The following is a 22,088-nucleotide window of genomic DNA, read 5'->3' as shown; positions in this document are numbered from 1 at the left end:
TGGAAGAGCTCTTTTCATCTGTCACCCTTGAGATCAGGGATCTCATCAGGTCTCATCTGATATTCTCCAGACAGAGCCCTAAATCCCTCAGTATTCTGGAAAGGGTGTTCAATTCATAGGTAAGCATTGTAAGACAAGTGGAGATGCCAAGGCAGAAGAGAGAGGAGGAAGGGGTAAGAACCCAGGTGAACCATTGTATACCACCCCACCCTCACCTGTGTCGTGGGTTTGCATGGCAAGGTTTTGGTAACAGTGGGGACTACAGGGGTGGCTTCTTTGAGAAGCTGCTAGAAGCCTCTCCGGTGTTTGATGGAGCCAATGCCAGCTGGCTAAATGATGGACCAACTGCTGGCCGAGGCCAAGCCCATCAGCAAAAGTGGTAGCACCTCTCTAATAACGTTTAAGAAGGGGGAAAAGAACCTGCACAACAAAATTGCAGAAGAAGAGAGGAGTGAGAATATGTTAGAGCAAAAACTCAGCTGACACCAAGGCCAGTGAGGAAGGAGGGGGAGGAGGTGCTCCAGGCACTGGAGCAGAGATTTCCCTGCAGCCTGTGATGAAGACCATTGTGAAGCAAGTTGCTCCCCTGCAGCCCATGGAGGTCCATGGTGGAGCAGATATCCAGCTGCAGCCCGTGGAGGACCCCATGCCAGAGCAGGTGGATGTCCAGAGGAGGTTGCGACCCATGGGAAGCCCACAGTGAAGCAGGTTTGCTGGCAGCATTTGTGACTCTATGGGGGACCCACTCTGCAGCAGTTTGTGAAGAGCTGCAGGCTGTGGGAAGGACTTATGTTGTAGAAGTTCATGGAGAACTGTCTCCCATGGGAGAGACCCCACGTTAGAGCATGAGAAGAGTGCAAGAAGGAAGGAGCAGCAGAGACAATGTGATGAACTGACCGTAACACCCATTCCCCACCCCCCTGCACCATTGGGGGCAGGAGATAATCAGGAGTGAAGTAGAGTCCAAGAAGAAGGAAGGGGTGGGGGGAAGGTGTTTCTAAGTTTTGATTTTTATTTCTCATTATCCTACTCTGATTTGAATAGTAACAACTTAAACTAATTTCCCCAAGTCCAGTCTGTTTTGGCCATGATGGTAATTGCTGAATGATCTCTTATTTTCTTTTCCCTGCCCAGTTGTGGAGGGGAGTGACAGAAGAGTTTTGTTGGGCACCTGGCATCCAGCTAAATTCAAACCACCACAGATGGTATGGCATTTGGGTGTTTAAGGGCTGCAATACAAGGTGGGTGAATGAGAAACTTGTCCCAGACCACTCTCCAGGTGGCTCATCTGCTCACTTGCAGAATAGGTAATATAGGTTCAAGTCCCTATGAGCAAAAGAAAAATGGGTCAGTGTGGGTGGGATTCCTCCTACCCACTCTCTGACTCCATTGTGTAGGACCAGTATTATTATCAACAGAGATCTCAGCCAAATTAGCAATGGAGTTAGGTTCACTGATCTGACAAAATGCACTTTGCCTTCTACTGTAATAACTGCTTCCACTGAGTAGAAAATGATTCCAGGAGAATTCCTCTGATACATTTGCCCGTACTGTAAATGCTAACAGTTATTTTGAAAAACCTATCTCACTCTCCCGCATGTTGATCAACTTCCTTGCTTGTGTAGCTGGTGGGGACAACTTTCCTCATCTCTGCATTTACTGCAAACAATTCTTCATTTTTTCTAACTTCTTTACAAAGATGCCAAAAATAATTCATGTTGGTTCCAATGAAACATTAGCTTGGTAAGAAAATTATTTCAGATCTCTGAAAGGAAATAGTGACATCTAAATTGAGATAAATAATCTCGATATCAGGAATCACAGAGTTTAACTCACAAACCAATACTGCTGAAGAAACAAATCACTGAACAGCAGTACGCCTCTTAGACTCCTTTCGCACCTTACCTTTACCACATACCGTTATGGAGAGAGAAATTTCTTGACTGTTACCATAAGACAGGTAAAGCTGAGTGAATTATTATCACACAGAAAATTGTATTTGCATCAAAAGTATTAGGAAAAAACACTGACCATTATTTGTTTTGACATGCCTGTTCAGGCTACTCTCTACTTTGTCAACCTGACTCTCTCCCTTCAGGTTCTCCTACAGTTTCTCTTCCAATTCTCATTTTGGTATCTTGTTTGGTTTCCTTTCTCCCTTTCTGCTGAAACCACCGTTAATTATCAGTAGCCACCTGTCACACATTGTCCTTTACTTTGTCTTCTGTTTTATCTTTATTTTCCTTCTGCCATGCCAGCTCTTCCTGTACAATCTCCTGTACTTCCCTAGATTTCCCAGAACTATGTATGTATTCTACTTAGCGAACTGGTTGTGTCCATTCCCAAGGAACAGCAAACTGAGTCACCTGTTGAACTCCAGGCTTCTGTGTCTGCTGCCTTTTGAATAACAGGTGTTAATAAGACAAAAAAAGAGAGGTTGGTGGTGTTTTCTGGAGGCTGGCATATGCAGATTTGCCTGAGGTATTGTTGCAGTTGTCCTAACAACAGAAATAGCTGCAAAAGCACCAAAACAAAAGCATGTACCGTATGCTTCCACTTCACCTTCTTCCTTTCTATAACCATTAATTTCTTTCATCACATCTCACCACTTCCCAATCAAAAACATGATTTGTGATACCACCTGCCTTCATTCACCTTCTTAATAAGTGCAGCCAATTAAATGATGATCCCCAAGGAAAATAAAAGATGGGGTATCTGAAGTTACCAGCACTGTCTGTATCACTTGGATCTTTATCTTGCATCAGCTATAACTGAGGTACCTTCATATTCTTTATGTGACTGTTTCCTCAAGGTTATAGATACTTTCATAAAGCCTGCATCTACATCTATGCCTTGAAGGGGATGAACTGAATTAAGCATACTAAAAAGCATTCAAACAACCAACCCCCCCCCCAAAAAAAACCAAACAAAAACCTCAAACAAAAAACCAGTAGCACCCATTTCTATTATTGTTTGAAATTTACAAGTTGTTACTGTAGTTCTGAATGGAGTTCAGCTGACAATACAAATAGCAAGTATTCACCATGTTTTGTCAAAGGCAGGCAGATAAAGATCTAGGGATGCCTTGAACAGTGATCAGAGGAACACAAGTCTAAGACATGCTAATGCTTGTGTTTGTTTTCTGAAGAAAGCAGCTTATTCTGAAACAGTATAAGAAGCATCACTGAAGAAATTAGATGGCCAGATGGGGTGACAACTCCTTCTCTTGTGCTTTGTACTGTTTCATTCAGTGCTTTAAAAATACTTTCCTATAATTATATCTAGAGGAAGGATTAAAAAATTTGTTAGGCATTTAAGCTGTGAGGGTAAGGTCAACAATACACCAGAATCTGCAAAAATAACTCCAATGAGGATAAAAAAAAAAATTTGTAGGAAGACAAGAAAAGTTAGATTAAGCCTGTGAGCTCCTGTTTGTCATGATTCCCTTCCCATCACCTCACTGTGACATAGCTCTACAGGACTGACTTTAACAGAATGTGTATACTTCCAGGATATACCTGTGTCTGTATGTCCCTACATACATCTCCCTTACACTCTTGTTCTTCCTTCTGCATGTGTCAGACTGCAGGAGTAATTCAGCAACCTCCTAGGGGCTCTGTGAGGGCCGTACTTTACAGGACTACTGTGGAACACTTGCTCTGTCAATGCTGGTTGCTCTCCAGGCTGCTGACTCTCCTTGGCTTTTCCTACCCACCCTATGGGTCTAACACCTCTACTCCACTGACCAATGCCTCTTTGAACAGGGGCTGAAGGAAAGAAACAACACCGTCATGGTGGCTAATCAATACTCTGTTCACTTTCTTCATAGGCTGACCATACTATATGTAAGAAAAGCTCCACTAACCTGTGTGTCTTAGTAAATCTATGCTATGGTTGAGTTTAGGAAAATCTTGCCCTTTAAAAACAAAGCAAATCTTTTATTTTTTATTTTCTGTTCCCAGAAATTCTGCACTATAGACTAATTCAGAAGAGTTGCATGGAAAAATACAGACTTTGTTACCTGCATTTCAACCGAAATAATCAGAAACATTCAGTCAGGAGGAAGACACTTGTGGCAACGATGCTCACATTTTGCTTTCAAATTATCTGTTTCTTCTCCCTGAGAACAGAGGAAAGAGAAGGAAAGCTGTACAATTGTAGAGAAATAAAGCACCAGTTGGGCCTCTCTTAACCATCCAACCCAAAGGATTACTTCTGTGCAGTTAGAAGGGGAAAACCCATGCAGTTGGCATAGATAGATGTGACAAAATTAACACACATAAATTTCTGATCTCTGTTATGGAAGCTCCTGCAGATGAACACTGTCATTTATATTGAATTACCTTTAATCCATCCCTTTCTTTTCTTAGTGCACTATCCAGAAATTTGTAGGGACATTACTGGAGATATCAAAAACAAATTCAGAAATAACACAACAGGAGAATAGGATTTTATTTATTGCATGTATATTTAACCAAAGAACTGTTGAACCCCATGCTGTTGCAGATAACTCTGTTTGATCTAACAGGCTCTTTTGTACCTAGTAGAGTAAAGAGCTCAGATTTTCAGCAGGAGGATTGCAAGCACACAGAGAAAATATGCTGATTGACATCATAACTGTAAAAGAAAAGTCTTATTTAATTGAAGTCTTGAAACAAAAAAAAATAATTTTAACTTTCTAGACAGCACTGCATCACCTTTTGAAATGCACACCCTGGGCTTTTTCTCTGCCCCATGACATGAAAGACTTGGGCCTGATTCTCAGTATAATCAGGCTACAAGTTCCAGACCAGACACCAGCTAGCCTGGCTCACCCTCAGCTTGGACGTTGAAGAAAGAAGTAACCGGGAAAAAAGAAAACCCTTCCATAGGCAAATCTTTCACCTTTAAATGCAGCAATTAGAGAGAGTTTATGTCAAATCTAATTGAGAACAGACGAAAATATCTAACTTTAATCATACAACCTGCTCTTTCAGGGGGTTCAAACTGGTCCCTGGTCTCCAGACCAACTATGGATTTCTGCTTCTGTACCAATGCTTCCATATTACTGTTTCCTAAGGCCTGCAATACTGTTTTATTTCATCTGAACATATCACATTCCCTTTAGTACATAGTCATTTGGAGAAAAAGTTGCAGCTTAGCTCTCTTTTTTCTCCTGAACTGTTCACATAGCACTGTGGAAGATAGTGATAACTGCTACCATTCTCCTAGACAAAAAAAAAAAAAAAAAAAAAAAAAAAAAAAAAAGAAAGTGTAATTAATATTTGAAGTAGAAAAACCAGAAAGTTGGTTTTCCTGCATCTGATGAGGGCTGTGCACATTTCGCAATTTTACAGTAAGACAGCTTTTATATCCCATGTGTTCATCTACTTCTAAGGATTACAACAGTTTAAACACAACAGGAAGCTTTATAGGGAAAAATTCATAAAATTATTAGCTACCGTCTATGCATGGTAATTTGTAGTTCCAAACATCAACCTTAACTACTGCTAGCAGTTCATAATTTGGAGTGGATTACTAAATTTCACATTTTACTTGTGAAGTGTTGTTTTTGGGGGAGTGAAAGGAATCATAATGGCAATATTTGTTACCATGAAAAGCAATAAAAGACTGCATATACGTTTTACCATGCTGCTAACATAACTGAGTGTACTAAATTATGTCACATCGTGAGCTGATAAACAACGGCATTACCTGAAATTGCCAAAAGGTCATGCCCAGAACTTCAAAATTATCAGTGGTCACTAAGAGCAAATATACAAAACTGTGTGTCAGAGCTGATGCTGCACAAATGCAGACACGTTGTTGTGGGTGAAGCTTGGCTGGCTGCCAGACACCCACCCAGCTGCTCACTAACTCCCCACCTCAACAGGACAGAGGGGAGAAAATAAGATAGAAAAGCTCATGGGTTAAAACAAACACAGGAAGATCCTTTACCAAAACAGACACAATCTGGGAAAAATTAATTTATTGCCAATTAAAATAGCTTTGGAATGTGAGAAACAAAGAAAAAAAATATAACACCTCTCGACCATCTTCTCACCCCTTTTCCCATACTCAGCTTCACTCCTTCATCCCCAATGACTTACTGCTTCTCTACGAAGTGGCCCAGAGGAATGAGAAATGGAGGTTGTAGTCAACCCATAACAGCTCCTCTCTGATGCTCCTTTCTCCTCACACTTTCTCCGTGCGCTGCCAGGGTCTGCCCCAGGGCACAGAGGTGTCTGTTCCGGGGTGCCCGGAGCCCCCTGCCCCCTCCCGCTCCCCCCTCAGGGCTGGCCGGGCTGTTTCTCACCCTGTTGCCCTCAGCCCTGGCTGCCGGGCACCGTTTTGCCCTTTCTCAGCCGGGCTTTCCCCGAGGCGCCCGCCCGTGGCTGCGGGGCTCAGCTGTGCCCTGCGCTGGGGCCGGTGGAGCCGCCTGGAACCGGCTGTGCCCGGCGCGGGGCAGCCCCAACACCACCTCACAGGGGCCGCCTCTGCAGCCCCCACAGCTGCTGCCAGCCCCTGGGCACTGGCACCGGGCACACATGTTCAAACCTAGCGCTTTATTTTAGCAGCAAGAGAATTGCCATGCAATGGAACAATTGACCTACAGGCAAAACAGCAAATCCCCCCACACATCAACTTTTTAATCAACACGGGTGAGCAGCTACGGATAAACTTTGGTCCCACTGTTTGCTGGCTTGATGCTGAGTGAAAAATCTTTGCCTCCTTTACACATAACATTTAGTTGTGTTATAGCTTTTAGCTTTAAAAGTCTGTGAACTCATCACCCTTCACATTGGAAATGCGGTGCTCTGGTAAGCAGGCTAGAAGGGCATGGCTGCTGCCCCCGTCACAAGGCTCCTGTGTCTGCCCTTGCAGGCCACAGGTTGTGCTTGCCAGCAGTCAATGGCAACGCAGCATCCAACCCAACTAACAGCCTGGTGGGAATCACACACCACGCTTGGGCTGAGCCCTACAAGGCTTGGGAACACCACGAGATAATCCCATCCTTCTCCAGAGCCGATTGTATGAGCTTGTGAATAAATGAAGTGGCTTCATCGGCTCAGCTGGCAAGTAACGCATAAACAGGACAAGTATCCAAAGTAGTTATTTCCATATGTAGTATTTGTGTAAATCTCCCTCCTCTTGCAGCAATGGAAGTCGCATGATAATTTTGATAAGTGGAAGTGCAAGAGTGGTGGGTAGCTCATAATAGAGCATCACCATCAAATCTGTTTGCATTTTAAAGAGCTTCTAAACCAGTTTTTATGGAAGACAAACATGGTTTTGCTTTATTAGTAAAGCGGACTCATGTGAAAAAGAGGCATTAGTAAAGTTTTTGCCAATAACACAGCACATTAGTCAAGAATATTTAGCCAGCTCCATATATTTCAGACTTAAAATCTAAACTGATAATTATTGCAAGAAATTAGGTCTGTTTCTTGTACTATTTTGCTATTAATTTGTTATTTTCTCCCAAAACAGCTGCAAATGTTATGTTCTGCATGAATAAATTGTTCTCCTTCAGATCAAATCTCTAGATTTTCATTTTGGCTGCTCCTAATGGTGTATACTTCGAAAAAAACTTGCAAGCACGTTTTCAATCTACTAACAAATTCTAGTCAGGTCTAATCAGAATTCAGATATCATGCTTAAAAATGATGACTTCATGGCCCAGACCCCGCATGCGTCTTGAATTTTGATTCTCAGGTTCTGCAGGCAGGTGTTTAAATCTATGTTTCCACCTGTGGTGGGAAGTGGTCTGGCCTTGAATACATGGCAAAAATTGTTATCCATCTTGTGTTTTTATCCTTTCTCAGATTCCACATACTTTATGTTCCTGTTCCCAGATGTCCTGAAGGAGTTAATCCAGTATTCATTTTAAAAAGATACCTTATGGATCAGGCTGTAACAGATACCATAGTGATTGCTACCAGTTTAAAACAAAAGAAAGCAAGAACTGTACGAAACAGAAAAGCTATTTTATATAAAAGGCCTGTGATTAAAACATTACTTTGGGAGAATTAGGACCCAGAATAAATTTATTTCACCTCTTGCAGACAAAGACACATACTTCTTTTAAGGTCCACTAAACTGGCTGTACCATCTAGTGGATATACACGTTGATGTGACACACTTCATCTTGTTCAGGATTTTCTAACAAACAAAAGGAAATTTCTCATGTCTTGTGCAACAGATAGTACAAGAAAGCACTTGACAGTGTAGCCTAACGATTAGGGTGGTCATCTGGAAAGGAAGGTTTGTGGCTGAAATCCCTGCTCCAGAGAACAGTACTTTAGTCAATGACTATGCCATGTACTAGGGAAGGTATGGATAGGAGTGGAATGGGGTTTCCCCTCCTTTTCCTTCGAGATTTTGCTGGAACCAGAACTCTGCAGTTTTGATTGTGAATCAAGTCAAATAACATTTGTATCCAATGGGTCAAGTCTCAACTAAAAACTTTAAATATTCTCAGATTCAAAGAACCCATGAGGTCTCATAATGGGATCTAAGGTTGCCTTGTCTTCCTATCTTCATATCCTTTGAGACAGCTGCCAAGAGTACTTGAGTATTAAGAAAAACAGCATTTATATGCAAATATACATAAGATATACTTTCATGAGCTAAATGTAGATAAAATAAGTTAAGTGTTTTGCAAGACTGAATATCTCAGATTTGTAGAGTTCCAAGATCTATGAGATGTCCTAATCTCCAGGAAACAGATTTATTCTAATCTTGTTTATTTCTAGTGTAGTTGAGAAAATTTCGGAAGAAAGCCTAGCTTTACTGAACATATGGTCCGGTTATACAGATTATACCATAATGAAACACAAATAGAAATGCTTGTGTGACACTTTTAAGAACAAACTGGCTTGAAAATTTTGAGTGCAGCATTTTTATTGATTGAATGACACAATGAATTCTAGCATCCCTCTGCATTGCCAATGGATAATTATGATTATTACGAGGAGCATGCTTTGACTGAAAACTTAAGCAAGTCTCAATTTTCTATAGCTCTGAAAGACTATTGCCCTCAAGAGGCCACATGCGGAAGCACAAAGCAATTTTATATAACAATTTTAATTTTGCCTTTTAAAAAAATAATTAAAATTAATATGAATTATACCTTTCACCCTCTAATATAATTACGAGGACACAGCATATCTAGAATTTAGAAGTACTTCAAGTGGAATATGGGATTCATAGAGCCAGGTACATCTGTTTTAAAGTCATTGCAACAAAAGCTTGAACAACAGCTAGATGCAAAGAAAACCCAGTTTGCAAAACTTGCAGGTTGAACTCCACAGATCATTATCTACTATTTCAAGGACACAAAAAAAGTGATTTTCAAGGGCTGAAATCACATGCATATATTATTTGCAAATTATAGACGATGTCTATTCCATTACTTCTGGGGGTGAGGGGATGGGGAAGAGAAAAAACATGTTAATGTTATGAAGTCAGATTTTCTCAAATGATTTGCATTGAATGAGCAGAACTCTTAAATATTGACATTTTAATGTTTAAAAAGTGTGTCCCCACACATAGTTTAACATACAGCACATTCCACTTACAGCTTTATCCATTTTCTCACAGCAAGTTTATCATTTTAGTAACCAAGCACTTCATAAACCTTAATTTATATTTGTGATATTCCTTTGAGACTACTGTCAAAGTACAAACTTACATTGCTAATAGCAAACACTGACAGCTTTCTCAAAGTACTCTTAAAGAGGGGAGTTTTTTGATGAGTATCCCCAATTAAAAAAGCAAATCAAAACAATTTTCAAAATCTAGAAAATGCACCCTGTGTTTCCCTAATCCATCCCTACATGTCTCAGACCACAGGGTATAAACCTTTAGATGTGCCACACATACCTGTGTCACCTGAGTAAATGGAGCAACGCTTTGAGAAGGTTAATTTCTACAGCTGGAGCAATCTCTGGAAGAATAGATATAGTTTGTCACTTTTCCTCTCTTCTCCAGATCAAAGCCATTCTGTCAAGTGGGCAATTGTGGAATCTGTGGGTTTTTTCCTAGTCTTATAGGGTGAGTGACAGCCAGGGATCTAGCTTTTCCTTCTTATCCCTCTTCAACCTTCGTTCCCCAATCCTTTCCCCACAGCCTTAGCACAGAGCCAGTCCCACATACTTCCCCAAGCTGTTGAGCCCAACACCTTCTTCACCCTGTGCTTCCTACCTCTATGAATTCCGGTCACTTTCTTTCTTCCACTCTATATTCCCTTCATACCAAAGTTGTCCCACTGTATTTGATTGTGATTTGGCCACATATCTTCCCTGACAGCCATCAGATCCGTGCTGGGGGAAAGAGGGCAACAAGAAGATACCCTTGACAGAGCCAACAGTGTTTAAGCCTGTAATTTAAAGCAACTCCAAGCATTACCTTTTAATCTGGGAATCTTTTTGGCACATTGGTTGCTCATGTGAGCTCCTTGGAGCACCTGCTCCCAAGACCATGACAACTGCCAATTGCTTTCCCCAGGACCCAGTCCTACTTCTTGAGGCTCTCCCTTACACATTACCAGTCTTTTCCCCTTCTGCAAATATAAGCTTTCTGGTTTAAACTTTTCTACATATGTGAGAGAAAAGATTCATATAAAGACAAAGAGAGGTAACACACTGTTTCGGAACAGACAATTAGTTTCTCTGTAAAGATAAAGCCAGATATTATAGATGATTAGGTAAACTCACTCATTGCTTAAAATTATCTCCCTTTCTGTCAGACATTCATAGATGGAGGTAGAAGACCCAGATTTATTTAAATGGAAGGATTCACCTTAATCAATTTCATGTATAGAAATCTCCCTTCAGTTTCCTCAGCAAAACAAAGGGCTCCTCAAGCTGGATCCCGGTCATTTGGGTTGACTTAAGTCCTCTCTTCTATAACATTTATTTTCTTTATTAGCATCTTTCATCTCAGTGTTTTGTTCTAAAATTTTCTCTTCCAACTTAGCACCTTGTATGCCTACCCACACTTTCTTATCGCTATCCCAGTCTAGACTCCAAGGTCTCATCTGTATTTTTATTGGTGACTATCCATATTCCTTTCTTATTCCTTTCATCTGAAAGGTAGGACAAACCACCTTCCCACATCCAGTGATCTTCTTACAAGATTTATTGTTGATCAAAGTGTTTTCATTAAAAACAAGCATGATAACACTGCCATAGTCTGAAATTATGTATTGAAAGTCCAGGAACTTATGCTGGCAGAGGCATTTTTAACAGTCATTTCAGTAGCACTACTACAGAAAGCTTGCAGTAAAAGCAAACAGTACAAACAAAAATTATGTCAAAAACCTTGCCAAATCACCATGCTGGTATAGTCTAGTTCTTCTAACTGTATGAGGAATTCTGTTCCATTTTGAAATCTTGGCCTGAGGACTCACAGGACGAAGACAGAATATCCCCAGCAAGCAGTAGGGGAGGGAGCATGCTCAGTGGAGGCAAAACACTGAAGAAATTAGTTTTCTGAGTCTATTAAGCAAAGGGGTTTTCAGCAAACTGTAACTCAGCAGCACCTAAGCAAACTACGAAAGAAACAAATGAACACCTTGAGAAGCTTGCAAAATTTACTTCTGAAAAGCACATATGTATTAAAGCTTTTCAGTGAAGTAGCTGTGACAGCTCATGATGGGTATGATGAGTTATGCTAATTTTACTGTCAAAAACAAATGAAAAACCCAACAATAGAATTGTTCAGACAGTGTAAAAAACCCTTAACCTAATAGTTACTGTTTGTTAAAATCGTACTGCTAAAAGTTTGCTTTTTTTCATGGGCAACTGCAGACTTTACCACCAGTGCCATCTGCAATAACCTTGCTTTAGACCATCACGTCTGTGAATGTGCATGCATAACCCAGATCAATTATAGTCTGCTAGAGCCTGATAAATAAACTTGCTGACTGAAACATGTCCACTTCAACTGGCAACACTTGAAGCATTTAGTTAATAAGCAGTATGAATCATACCGATAATTTATGCAATTCCCTTCAGCCCCCAGGAAACATTCTCATGAAAGTTGAGTGGGGCAACGTGCGTTGTACCAAGTCCTCAGTGAGGGATCTGAAAGTAGTGGTGACAAAAACATATTCTGAATAAAAAGAAGCACCTATTTGCTAAACCAACAGACAGTTTATGCCTTGAAGCAACCCCTAGTATTATTTTTTCCCATCTTTCCAGCATTTTCTACAGTGTGTGCTCTAAGGATTCACTTTATTTAATTTGCTAGATAAGGTGCTAATTAGAAGCTGCTTTTCAGCCAACTGAGAAGAGGCTGAAATAGCTTTTTACAGCTTGTTACATACATTTAGGTGGGTCACAGAGAAAAGTGTACACTTGTTTTCAACTGCTTCCTCTTTCCTTTCCATTTTCAGGGCTATGTTAATTCAATTTTCAGAGAAAGAAAATGAGACACGTACAGAACATTACTCACTTTTTTGTTCCCCTTATGGGTTGTCTGGTATCAAGGACACTGAGAAGGACAAGGTAGTCTTCATATGGCACTATTGTTTCATGGGCCATGGCACTATAAAAGCAGTAGTGTCTTCTAATTGATCACTGGTAGTACATCTTTTCAATTGCAGTGTTGAAAACAGGATTGATGACAGCAGGGATGATTTAGGTTAGCTCTTACAACAACTTATGGAGAAGAGGTCGACAAGAAATTATTTGAGGTGTAGAAGGCTAAACCCAATCAGACAAAATCAAGTTTTGTTTTCTTGCTATTTGCTTTGACAGCTGCCGCTCAGATTTTTAGTTTGGGTTGCTCATTGTGTGTTACTTTGTCCTTCTAACTTCTTTGTCATTAATACCTTTACCATCCAAAAGTACTGACTTGGATGATTTTTTTTTTCCATGTAAAAGAAGCATATTCTGTTTCAAAACAAATATGTCAACAGACTTTTATCCACTTCTGTGAAAAGTATGTGAGAAAATGATTGTTACATTCATGAGGCAGATTCAACCTTTGCATCTATCCCTATACATCTGAAATGATAAAAAATATCTTTGACTGTGTTCTTGCTGGAGATCCATAGCCTCGCTATTTAAAAGACAAGAAGTGATGGGTACTTTTTGCTTGATTAGTTTGGGGTTTTCGTTGTTTGTTTTTTATTATTATTATTTATATTAATTGTGCTTACACAGCAAGGTAATTGCAATTCATTGACTCAGTCCCTGAACAACTCCTGACACATCGAAATGAAATTCAGATGTATGATCTTTCACAGGCAGCTCTGACTGTCCTGGTTTCAGCTGGGATAGAGTTAATTTTCTTCTTAGTAACTGCTACAGTGCTGTGTTTTGGCTGTGATGTGAGAAAAATGTTGATAGCACACTGATGGATTTAGTTGTTGCTGGGTGATGTTTATACTAAGTCAAGGACTTTTTGGTTCCTTGTGCCCTGCCAGCAAGAGGGCTGGAGGGTCACGGGAAACTGGGAGGCGACACAGCCAGGACAGGTGACCCAAACTAATGAAAGAGGTATTCCATACCATATGACCTCATGCTGAGTCATATAAACTGGGGGAAGAAGAAGGAAGGTGGGGACATCTGGCATTATGACATTTGTCTTCCCAAATAACCGTTACACGTGATGGAGCCCTGCTTTCCTGGGGATGGCCGATCACCTGCCTGCCCATGGGAAGTGGTGAATGAATTCCTTGTTTTGCTTTGCTTGTGTGGCTTTTCCTTACCTATTAAATCGCTCTTATCTCAGCCCCTGAGTTTTACATTCCTTTCCGATTCTCCTCCCCATCCCTCTGGGTGAGGGGGAGTGAGCTAGCATCTGCGTGGTGCTTGGTTGCCAGATGGGGTTAAACCACGACACTGACACTTAGCAACTGGTGTCCCCGTCTGCCAGTCTGGGTGATTGGTGATCAGAAATGCAAGATACCAAGAGAAGTGAACCTGCCCTATGAGTGAACATGGGCACAAAGCCTGCCACTGCTTGTGTGCTCCGAACTGAGGCTGAAGGTACCGTTCAGTCACACAAGCAGCACTGAGGAAGCAGAAAACATGTTGCTGGACATCTGGCAACAGGGTGCTGTCTGGGGTGCTCTGCTCAATAACTCTTTCTGGTGCTTTTACAAGCAATTTTTGTCCTCTTAGCTGTTACTTTTTCCCCAGTGGTTGGTTTTCCTTTATAACCAGCTGTCTGTCCCTGAGTTTCTTTTTCATCTAGCCCTTTCCTATCTCAGAAGGCCTTTGTTTATTTGAAAGCTGGAAAAACATAGAGCCCACATAGTAAAATGACAAGAGATCCAAGTCTGAAGGACTTGAACCATCCAAGAATAGTTCTTACTTGTTGCAAGGTGCAAGGATTTCAGTATGCTACCTGTTGCTTTCCTTTGTCTCAGTTCTCATGTACTGGCTTGTCACCTACACATTTTATGGAGTGCTTCAGATGCATTTTAAAGGTGAAATTCTTCCCTGTCCAGAGTTACCTAATGCTTAAAACCCACAACGTTATAATGGAGAAATGTGTGAAAGCCAAGTATGGCCTTTCAGATTTGCCTTACAACTCAATCTAGGAAAAAAATGGACATTTACAACACAGAAAAGAATGACAAAGAACTGAGTTGCACATTTTGATTTCAATTCCATTTAACTAAATCAAAGTGGCTATATTTTTAACCTTTCTGTCCTTTATTCATAGAATATCAATTATCTTTAAATTCTTTGATTATTTTAACAACTTAAAGTGCTTTAGTTGAACTTTCAAGACTTAATAAAAGAAGCTATTTTTTTAAGAAATTACCCTGGGATGATCTAATGCTATAGTTACATATATAGAAAATAAAATACAAAATACTGCTGGAGTTTTAGTAATTTTGTTGTGAAAGGAATGACATGCCTTAAAAGCTACCTTAAAAATTATTTGCAATTCTTTTATAATTTAGGTATCCTGGCTGAGTGAAAATAATTAATCTTCACTGTATAAGGCCAAGATTCAACTTTGGCTTGTTTGGGGTTTTTTGTTGAAAACTGAAGTTGGAGCCAGTATCTGTAAGAGAAGTAACATGATTTGGAAATTTCAGTCATGATAAGGAGAGACAGCACCTTGTTTTAAATCTGCCCGGGATATTGTGGGTTTGTATGCCCAATAGGAATTCTACTGCTTGTTTTGGAAAAGCCAGAAATGGAGAAGTAAGGGAGAGAGAGCCACACATAATAGCCAGGACCAATGGCGCATGTCTACAGTGTCATGGATACAGAGCACTGGACACAGGAGAAAAGATGTGTCTCTACCATCTGAGAGAAAGGAACAATATAGTTAGCTGGGAGATGCAGTAGGCTGTTTTCCTCTGTCAGCAAAATCACTGGAAGGGAAACAGGTAATTTCAAACAAGAGTACAGACATAAGTTATGTAGATTTACCAACTTGTTAAAAAGTCTACAAGAGATCTAGACAGATCTTCTCCCTTTTAAAAGCAGGTGTCACAGAGCTCTGTGGAGACCTCCACCTCTGACATAAAAGACCACAGCTTTTGCCTATGAGAAAGGGGAGCTGGTAAGTATTGATTGCCTTGGCCTCCAGGGAGCAGAATATTATATGAACAATAGCTAATAGGGCATATCTCTTTAAATTATGTGTATGGGTATAAACACCTATGTAGTGTCTTCTTCCAATCCATAAACATAGCATCAATCAGCTTGAATTTCAGTAGGCAGCCTTCATCCAAGCTCTCACCTCGGTTATGCACTAAGTAAATCACTAAGCTGTATAATGCAGACAACACAGCAGTCCCTTCAATACCCCTTCCAACAGCACCATGTAGGCATTGGCCAGGACATGTGATGAGAGGATTCTGTATCAGGATCCTATCTAACAGTCTCCTTGGAACAAAAGAACAGTCACTGAGGATGACCCTGACAGGAACAGTGTGATATTAATCATCCCATCTAGTTCAATTGAACACCAAAATATAGTCATGGTTATTAAGAGAAAGATGGCAGATTTTCCTCAAACAGGGTAATGAAAAAACATATAACAAGAAGTCTTTAGTAGGCTTAGCCTTTACTATTTCCAACTTTCAATATAAATATATTATCTTCTCTAGTTGATGTGGAAGCAAGAACTATCCCATTGCTCCAGAAACACCAGTCCTAGCAAATCTAGGTCTCTCCTCTTCAGGGCATGGCTGGATTTAACTGAAAGCAACTGCACTGTCCTTTTGACTTCTCTCTCATTGCAGCCTTTTCAGCAAGTACGGCAAACCAGACAGTTAGAAAAGTAACATTTTAAAGCCAATTTGCACAGATATAAACGGCTACCCCATGTACAAAACAGTGATTCATTTTGCACATCTAAGGTGATGCTGTCTAGGCTAGAAGAGAAACAAATCTTTTTGCATGCAATTCAAGATGACAGAGAGAAAAACAACCCCTAAAATATCTGCTCCTAGATGTGTAATCTGCTTACATTTTTAAACAAATAATCTGCCTTTTGAAAATTTAAAAAAGCCCTTTAGGCTATTAAAAACCTGACTGCACGATTCTTGGTGAAATTCTAAAACAAGTTTAAAAGGTTCACCTCTGACAGCGTTACAAAGGATGCACACTGTACGCTTCTCCATAATGCAGCCCATCCTTGGCACTACACATTGGCTCTTCGGTAACTACTCAATGGAGCAAGGCTGGTGAAGAAAGCTTCATTAGCTGCTTTGCCTGTATGACAGTTATTTAATTACCCTGAAAGAGTTCGTGTGTGGGCGAACAGAAAAGGGCAAGTAAAGCATTCAATGTGGAGATTTTCACATTATTATGCTTTGTTGGTTTGCTTTGTTTTTCAAAACAGGTTGGCTGCAATATTACCTCTGAGAAAGTCAAGGGTATATCAGGATGGAGTCACTGAACATATGCATAACCAGAATCTGATCAATCTCACAAGGGTAAGTACATAAAAACTGTCAAAACTTCTCTCCAGACCGTGAGATATAGTATATTATTTAGTTATTTTTTTCTTAGCAGAGAAAATTCACAGCAGAGGATCACATACAAAAACATTTGATCTGAATTTAAACAAAAGCATCTATGCAGTAAGACAAGCTCTCCAAGAAGTGACACAATTAACTGCAATTGAAATGAATTTCCCAGAGCAGCTCCTCACACTCTAATGACACTGTGTAAAAGGGCTATGCTGAGTTCATGGTTGACTCATGGTCAAAGTGATATGCAACACATGCCTCTGAAGACAGCGTAAGTACAAAGTACAGCTACAGATAAAACTTGCCACATACATTATGTCTCAACAGCAAAATTAGTTGTGCCATTTACACAGTGTTACAGGCTGCCAATAGCCTTGTTATAATTACCTGTACAGCATTTTACTTAATCTTCCTGTCGCTTATAAGAGCTGACATTCACATAGCAGGAGGAATCTTCCCTCAAGAAATAGAAGAAAGCAACCAGAAGCATAAATTTAAGGGCACATGCAATATAGGGAGAAGGTAAAAAAAGCCTCTTTGCTTCATGAATATCTATTATTTTTATACAACAAGTGCTTACTGGAGCATTTCACTGGATCGAATGAGTTAAACAAGGAACAGGTTTCCTTGTTATTTATTATTAGTGACATGTTACACTGACTGTGTGTCTTGGCTAGAGAGCCATTTATTTTTCCTCTGCAATAAAATCATTAATTCCAAAAAAGGGAAAGTTCCCATTGCATGTGGCAAGAGAGAGCAAAACATAAAATTTGATTTTGTCTTTCCAGATCATAAAAGTGTCAAGCTTTGCTGCCTCCTCCAAAGTTTCCTAACACCAAGGCCACTGCTGTCACTACTAGTCCATGAGGCACACGTCTCTGTTTCACTAGAGTGTGCTTTCCTAGTGCCACAATGAAGGTGAGTATCTTCAAAAGCATCAGAGGTAAGACGCATAGTGGGTTTACCTAGTTATATAGTGTCTCCACTAAAAATAATGTACCATCTTTGCCTGCCCTGGAACAAGATATGAATTATTCCTACTGTTTTAAAATGCCCTGAAACGTCTCAGAAGCACATACTGCTCATCTTCTAAGAAAGCACCCATCTGCACATGACAGGTATTCATACCCAGTGTTGCAGCTGGTGTTAGCTCTCTTACTCAATACATAACTTCAACTTCTTCTATATTCCCAACAAGTCAGAAAAGTCACAAGATTGAGAAAAGAGAACTTGCCTATCTGTTCATCAGACCCCCACTCCCTATGTAGTATCCACTTTCCTCCCAAGCATCCATTTTATCTCAGAGCACCACAGTCAGGTAGGAAAACAATTTGTTTAAAATCACAGAACCCTGCAAGAGAATAAGGAACTGACACTGAGCTCCCTGACACCCTGTTTAATGCCCTACCTACTGACACTCTTCTTCCTTTGTAAAAGTAAAGGGACTATTGCTTGTTTCAGACATACTTCATGCTAAATTTAAATGATGATGTGGATTAAAAGGAATGCGTGCCCCCCACTCTACACCTAAGGCAGTAAAAAACCTATTTTTCCATTGCTTCATATGCATGTAACACACAAAGAACAGGATATACACTAATTTCCTATGCTCCCAGGATCTAGATGTGAGCTGCTTAACTGGCTCTTTTGTCCATGTTCAAGGCTATCTTTCATAATAAGTAAAAGGGAAATCCAGGATGTTCACAGAGACTGGAAAAGAATTGTGTGGCAGCATATAGATCAGCAAGAAGATTCTCCCAGAACAACTTGTTAGCAACTGATGTGGCATTTGTAGGAAGAAGTCTGTGACACTGTTCTTTCTGAACTAAGTATTTGCTAGTTTTCTCCTCCTCTGCTAAGTAAAGTATCAATTAGATCAGCACCATTTAGAGTTACACAGTTCGACACTTCTAATCCCTTGAAGGCTGCTCTTGTGCCTTCCCTGCTTGCTTGCGTAAGAATTACAGGTTGCTTGTCAGTTTGAACAACTATTTTCCTATTTAAAGAAATAAAAAAGAAATAACAAAACAAACACAAAAAGAAACAAAAAGAAAGACAAATAAAAGTTTCACCATACAATACATAGAAATTGTTCTGGAGGTAATGAAGGAGGACAAGTTCATCTTCCTAAACCACCCTGCGTATGAGCTGCATCTGATCAGTCAATACCCTATGCACTGTCATAACATGGTCTTTCCAGTAGTTGATTCTGTTGGCTCATTTGGTACAAGGTGAAAAAGTGGAGGGCTGTGGTCTCACAGGGGAAGTCTGACACTGCAAAACAAATTGCTCCCAAATACAGCCTCTGAAAGATGCTCAGTGAACTGTGTGAGAGTGAGCATGCAGGGAAAAACAGGATTCTCTCCCAAGAACCTTCCAAGGCTCTGAGCTCCTCTACATCTCTCCAGCACTGACATCACTGATGGAGCTCAGCAAGATTAGACTTATGGATGCTTAAGAGATTTTTGTAGAAATATTAGATATTTTTAAAATTTTATGATCTAAGGTCATAACATATTCATGTCTTGTTTAGATACTTGTAGCTGTTCCTATATTTGTATATTTGCTGTATATTTTTATATATATATTTGTATATATAGCGGTATATTTGCCCTCTACAGGTATAACACTGGTTGGATGACCTGTTATTTCCCCTCCAAGCCATTTCTACATCAGATAACACTGTGGTTTCAGATGGGAACAGCCTAAGAGGAAAAATAATATGGAATCTCAATAATGCCATGGATGTTACTAGGGCTACAACATAGCATCAACTGACACTTCATAAATTTTGGGGTTTGAGGGACACACCAAACACCCTGCACATTCAGAATGCACATTCAACCAATAATAAAGGAAGGAAATTTTTCTTGGAGACTGACAATTCACTTTTCTGTTGGCTTTCAAAAGGTTTATAAATCAATTTGAACAAGATCTTCTAAAGCTGCTTGCTGCATCCAAGAGGCTAGAAAATCCCTGTGGAAAGAACAGACATACAAACTCATCCATATTATCAAGGTTCTGAGAAAGAAAAAAAATATAGATTTGTACACCTGTTTCAAACACCTGCCTAAATGCAAAGCTGTAGTAAACCAGGTCACAGCAATGTGCATGGTAATAAGCATCCTGTTGTGCTATCGAAGGGTTCAGGAGGAATCATGAAAAGCATTTAATGTTCTCTTTTCTATCCCTTCGCAGCATGTGATTATAGCCAAACCTTCCTTGCTTTTTTTTTTTTTTTTGTTTAGATTTAGAAGGATGCAAATGGTCTTTTTAATTGTTCATGAGATGTCATTAAATTTTCTTTTTACGCTTAGAGTTCATTCTTTTAATCAGCTGTTTGGTTGGTCCCTTCCAGAGAAATGTAAGAGGCTGCATAGTGTGTGTCCCACCCCCCCGCTTTTTTTTTTTTTTTTTCTCTAGTAGAAAACAGAACTTCAAAGTGAAATGATTAGAGAGTTTAGTTTTTTAAAAAGCGTATACTTGGGTGGTTAATTAGCAATTAAAAATGGACTTTTGTTATCAAAGCTAAACTATCTGACCTCAGCTTTGTATATATATTGTGAATTCAGATTCTCCCAAAACAGTCTGATTAAAGGTAAAATATTTTTTTCCACCTTCTTTTTGCTGCCTGCAAACCACCACCATGGATCAACACTTTAAAAAACATGAGAATTAATGGCCCTATTCCCAGAAGCAATGGATACATTTCAATAGACAAGGTGGTATGAAAATCACCCTTTTTCTTCCTTCTCTGGGTAGGAGAGCTCTGCTAAAACTCTTTTTAGAGTGTGAAAAATACTCAAAGCCAGTTTTAAAACAGTAACTGTAAAAATATTCTGTTTGAGTACAAATGATTGCAGGAAGTACCGGAAAGACCATGTGCAAATATAACACAATTTGTCTTCTAGAAGATTAGATACTAGCTTTATGAAGACTCCTCCAAAACATTCATCAGATTTGAGAACAGGAGAGGCACCACTTCCTTGAAGCCAGGCAAAGGTAAAAGTACCTGTCAGTTTAAATGGCAAGGTTAGGAATACTACAAAAAGGAAACAAGTATTTAGCTCCAATGGAACAAATACTCATATATGTGTGTGTCTGATTTTACGGTGATTGGATTAGATTCTCAAGGGACTCCATTTTATATGCAATTCCAGTCTCGTAAACACGAGCCTGGTGGTCTTATCCCAGTTCTTACTTGTGGACATCATAAGGCACAGCACAATCAAAAACCAGGCCTGGAAAACGGCTGGATTGTGCTTTGCTGTTGCCAACATTCACGAGCCCTTGCAAAATGACTAGCCACATGCTATTTGCTGAAAACTGATCTGGTTGGCTTCAAAGATAAACCAAAGCCAAATAAGCTCCATTAGACATCACCGTCACAATGATCATACACATTTATTTATTTAAGCCGCCTTCTCTACTTCTTCTTCTTCTTGTTGTGGAGGGGTTTTTTTGTTTTGTTTTTAGATGTTTGTTCCAAAACTACTTTGAACAGTTCCAGAAGTCTTGCAGCCCAGAGACCTTAAAGCCATCCTGCCTTTTAGGGATCTATGAATGATAAGAAGTTTTTCTGGCAGCATTTTTTCTTCTTTTTCAAAGGTTATTAAGATTTTTTTTTTTTTTTTTAAAGACACTCCTACACTACAAGACTAGAGGGCTGGGACAGAAACTGAGTGGATTGAAGTAGTAAGCAGATTTAATACCGTAAAGGATAATATCTCTGCTGGTGAATCTCTACTGGTAGGTTAAGCACTGGGCCGGCATCTCGTGATTGCTTCCATAGAGGCTGGGCAGCTGAGAGATGACATTAAAGGTTAAATCCCCAAAACACTGAAGTGACCTGTGATTAACCAGGGTCCAGTAGCATAAACAGACACCTACAGAGAGACTTCACAGGGTCCCTAAAGACATCAGCAGCAGGTATGCAGGAAACACATTTCTATCAGTGGAAATTAAGTATATCACTCTGTCCTGAAACAGAAATAGGATTTAATCACATGAGGATTACCTTAAAGATATAGTTTCTTCTGGGAGAAAAACAAAAAGAGAGTGCAAACTTCAAACTATTGCTGGTATGTTTGCTTGGCTAACATCATCAGTAGTCACTCTGAAGACAAATAGATCCAAAACATATACTGCATTTCTT

The sequence above is a fragment of the Falco biarmicus genome, chromosome 3 (assembly GCF_023638135.1).
Source record: "Falco biarmicus isolate bFalBia1 chromosome 3, bFalBia1.pri, whole genome shotgun sequence".
In the NCBI taxonomy this organism is placed as follows: Eukaryota; Metazoa; Chordata; class Aves; order Falconiformes; family Falconidae; genus Falco; species Falco biarmicus.
The sequence above is the reverse complement of the archived record's forward strand: the minus strand, read 5'-3'. Positions refer to the sequence as shown.